General features: G+C 43.1%; 1 non-coding gene and 1 pseudogene across 1 annotated transcript; both read left to right on the forward strand.

Moving 5' to 3' along the window:
* Positions 1-1,082: 1,082 nt before the first annotated feature.
* Positions 1,083-4,073, forward strand: LOC132475980 (small nuclear ribonucleoprotein G-like; annotated as a pseudogene).
* Positions 4,074-4,203: 130 nt separating this feature from the next.
* LOC132484799 (small nucleolar RNA SNORA18) lies at positions 4,204-4,334 on the forward strand. Its single transcript, XR_009531347.1, has one exon. It is a non-coding gene; the product is annotated as a small nucleolar RNA SNORA18 (small nucleolar RNA).
* Positions 4,335-4,659: the final 325 nt, after the last annotated feature.

The following is a 4,659-nucleotide window of genomic DNA, read 5'->3' on the forward strand; positions in this document are numbered from 1 at the left end:
GGCCCCACCTCCTAATACCATCACCTTTGGGGGTTCGCCTTTCAGCATATGAATTTGGGTGGAACACAAACCTTCAGACCATAGCAGAGGGCAACTTTAGACCACCTGGACCTTAGGCTCTTTTCTAATGTTGGAGACTAGAGGTTGTCAGCACCTGCTTCCCCCACTAGCCAGCTTCTTTTCCCCAAACCTATTTTCCTTTTATTTCTTCTTTTCTTTTTTTCTTTCTCTCTTCTACATGCCCAAGGCCTAAAGGTGACACTATAAGGCCCTATCTCAGGACTAAACAAGTTTTCAGTGAATAGGAAATTTGAACTTCATCCGTAAAAAATGCTTTCTTGAAACAGACTTCAGATCCAGCCCTGGATTCTGCAGGCACCACAGGGAGCCACAGGCAAGAGCCCCAAGTTGTGTCCTCCTGGTATCACTCACACTGACTTCTATGAGAGTGGCACCTCTGGCCTGCAATGCCTCCTAACGTGACATCTCTTACCTGTGAATTTTCCAAAAAAGCCTCTGGAGTTGTGTGCTGAGTGACAGTGCTGGGGTGGTTTAGGGAAGCTTTCCAATATCTCTTTTCCATATAGATAATTATGTTTCTGTAACCATGGTAGAGGCAGGATAGTGAGTCTTTAGAATTGGGGCTCTGGAGCCTGTCTGGGTTGACATTCTGGCTCTACTACTTACGTCTATATGACCTTGGGCAAGGCACTAACTTCTTCCTGCCTCAATTCCTCATCTGAAAATGGGGATGATAACAGTACCTTTCTTTTAGGTGTGAAGATTAAATGAGTTAGTACATTGAAAGCGAATAGAACAATGCCTGGCACTAATGAGAATTCCAGGCCAACTATTATTATGTAAAGCACTACACAAATACAGCTTCAGCTCCTGCCCTCCAACCAGATTGCTGCTCCCTAGGGAACAGCTTCAGCTTCATCACCTCTTCTGTGGTTCCTAAATGCATAGTCCCATGAGGGAAAAATATAAGGCTGTTTTTCACCTAAATCTGCTTATCTAGAGCTCTAAAGAATGCTCATGTTTCTCACAGCTTTTTTAATCTGTGATGGTTTTACCCAACAATGACGTCTCTTTTCAGCCTGGACATCTTTAAGGATTTCGACCTGTGTTTTGTGGAGTACTCCCCTCCAAAAATAGACATTGAAGGGTAGCAGAATATGCCACCCCAAAATATGCCACTTTGGTATATTGATCATTTCGAGCTGAAGGGAATGAGAAGTGGATACAAGAAAAGCCCTCTGCCCTTCCCCTAGTTGCCTAAAAGCAGAACAGAAATTTGTAAAGGTGCCTGCCTACCTACCTTCTCTACCAGGAAGGACAGAAGTTAATCACCAGAGACAACTCTAGACCTTTAGCCCAGAGATGGCACCAGAAGAAATCCACATAACAAACCTAACATTTATCTCGCATTAGTTTTTCCCATATACTTACTTTCCTACAATTTGCCAGCCTAGAAAGTCCTTTTCCTTTTGTCTCATCACTTCTTTAAAAATGTATTATTCTTTTGTTATGATGCTGTATATGCCCAAGTTCTAACCACTCCTTTGAGTTACTCATCTGAGTTCTTCCTGTGTATGCATGACACATGTTAATAAAGTCTGTTTCTTTGTCTCTTGTTAATCTGTCTTGTCAGTCTAATGACGGGCCCCAACTGGAGAACCTAGGAGGGTAGTGGGAAAAAGATATGTTTTTCTTCCCCTACAGCATAGACTTCAGGTGTTCTGAGTGCAAACAGAATTGGAAGTCACAAGCCTTTTAGGAATGTTGCCAAAACATTGGTGGAAAAGGGTGAGAGAGAGGGGGATGAGGCTTTAGTTGTCCTTGCTCCTCCTTTATCCCTCTGGCCACACTGCCCTTGCCAGGCTCCTTCCACAGCAGGGTAAAGGGACCTCATTCTCAGCACTCAGCCTTTCCTGTATGGGTTGATGTCTCCCTGAGGAAGGTTTCAATGTGTTCCTTATTGGCCACCTCAACACCTTAAACCGTGAGCTGGTCTCAGAGGTAGGAAGAGCAGCTCTGAAAATCCAGGAGCCCAGCCCACTTGGAAGGACTCAGCACACCAGAGGGAGGGCATGAGGCCACTTCATTCTCTTCTTGGCCCTGTACCCTGTTCCACTGCCTCCACTGCCTATACACCAAGAACAAAATGCACATTTAAAAATCCAGGGCCTGGGCTCCTCTGTCCCCCAGCTCCATTCAGCTTATTTTCATTTGGATTCCACACAAAAAACAAGAGGTAGTAATGCTGGTGACAGGCAACATAGCAGCTCCTCAGTTACCTTGACTTATTTAGATATGGGGACATGATACTCATTCATTCACCATTTATCGATTGGCATGATGTGCCAGACACTGGGCATGTACCATGACAAGCTCCCTGCCCTCAAGGAAGTTGGTGACATCAAACAAGGAGCTATAAATAATAATTTATTACTGAAAATGACTGTATTATTGTTTCCACATAGTTTAAGAACCAACTAGAAACAGAAACTGGATTTAAGTGTTGTTCTAAAATAGTGGGGATGAGTCTCCCTGTTAGTTAAAACACCCTCCTCCCACATCACTTCTCACTGACATACTGGTTTTCCATTCAATCCTTTCTCTCCTGCAGGCTCCAATGATTTAGCTCTTATTCTTGTCCAGCTGCTCCCACTCACTCTGTTGTCTGAGTTACTTTCTCCCCAGGGATGTTACAGACCTGGGCCAAAGAAATCTTAAAGTCTGCATTCAAAACCAAGTGAGGGGGGACTTCCCTGGTGGCGCAGTGGTTGAGAATCCGCCTGCCAATGCAGGGGACACAGGTTCAAGCCCTGGTCCGGGAAGATCCCACATGCTGCAGAGCAACTAAGCCCATGCGCCACAACTACTGAGCCTGCGAGCCACAACTACTGAAGCCTGCGTGCCTAGAACCCGTGCTCTGCAACAAGAGAAGCCACCGCAGTGAGAAGCCCACGCACTGCAACAAAGAGTAGCCCCAGCTCGCTGCAACTAGACAAAGCCCACGCAGCAACGAAGAAGACCCAACACGGCCAAAAATAAATAAATAAATAAATAATTTTTAAGGGGGTTAGTTGCTTTCTTTTAACTTCAACTATGAATAAAATACCAACGGTCCCATCAGTATGTGAAAAAGTGGTCTCGAATTTATGTGGAAGGGAAAGTAGACTAGACTATGGTGAATACATGGATAAAAATAATGTGAGGTGACAAGCAACAACGGTTATAACTGATAACATATTTCTGAGTAACCAGACAAAAGAGAAGGCATAGAGTGGATGATTCTTCTCTGGCCATTGTTTGGTACAGACTCATTTCCAAATGGTGTATAGTCGTTACAGTTTCTAAGAACAAGAATTAAAATATTCTTATATATAAATATATATATATATATATATATATACACACACACCAATTGCCAGCCCATCACCTGTTTTTGTGCAGCCTGGGACCTAAGAATGGTTTTTACATTTTTAAACAATTGAAAAAGATCTGTTACTTGTGTCACAACATGTGAAAATCATGAAATTCACATTTCAGTGTCAACAAATGAAGTTTTAGTTGAACACAGCACACTCATTCATTGTCTATGGATGCTTCCTTGCTACAACTGCAAAGTTGTATAGAGACTGTGTGGCTCACAAAGCCTAAAAAGTTATCCTCTAGAGGCAACTTTGAGCCGCTGGGCAGATACCATGAGCCAAGCTCACCCTCCCTATTTGAAAAAAAATTTATGGGGAATTCCCTGGTGGTCCAGTGGTTAGGGCTCTGTGCTTCCACTGTAGCGGGCAGGGGTTCGATCCCTGGTAGGGGAACTAAGACCCTGCAAGCCGCACTGCATGGCCAAAAAAAAAGAAAACAATGTATAGAAAAGAAGTTGTCATTGAAATTAAACTGTGGCAGACATGTCAGGAATACTGTGGAGATCTGATCCCTTTATGAGCCCTGTGGTAGATGAATGTGTGGAGATGGTAACGAGCGGGCAACAGAAAAATACCAGAATGGTGGTTAATACAAATAGTATCATCATGTTAGAAGACTTCCAGCGTTTATAACCAACGGCTGTGTTCACCAGAGGAATCAACTGCTTCTACACATCCCCCATCCAGAGCAACTGTTTTCCTGATATAAAAATCGGGTTGTGTATATTTTCTTATCAAACTTTCTTTTTAAAAACAACTTCGTGTTGAGGTCTATCCTGACGGGGTCTTTTCTGTAAACCTACACCGTCGGAAACGTCTCATAGAGTAATGGTGTGGTTTCCTTTACTCATAGAACTACCTGTTAGATCTGTGGGAAAGAACTACAAGACAGCTGCCAAGTAAACTATGAAAAACCTAACAAACTTTTTTAATCTTAGGTATTGGCATATCCCAATGATCTGTACTGTTCTAGGGTGTGACGGCTTAGGAGTGAATATGATTTTAACCTAATACATTTTTAGAGGATGTCAAATTCAGAACCAGGCAGATCCATCTCCTGACTCTAAACATGGTCCTAAAGTAAATCGCTTGAGGAAATTGGATACCAAAGATTACAGGTGGGGAATTTTGAAGTGTGTCCATATCCCACGGGAGATCAAAGAAGCCTAACCAAAAGAACTGTGGGCTGACTCACGTGACAACTTCTTTTTGAAAGGGC

The sequence above is a fragment of the Mesoplodon densirostris genome, chromosome 2 (genome assembly GCF_025265405.1).
Source record: "Mesoplodon densirostris isolate mMesDen1 chromosome 2, mMesDen1 primary haplotype, whole genome shotgun sequence".
Classification (NCBI taxonomy): domain Eukaryota; kingdom Metazoa; phylum Chordata; class Mammalia; order Artiodactyla; family Ziphiidae; genus Mesoplodon; species Mesoplodon densirostris.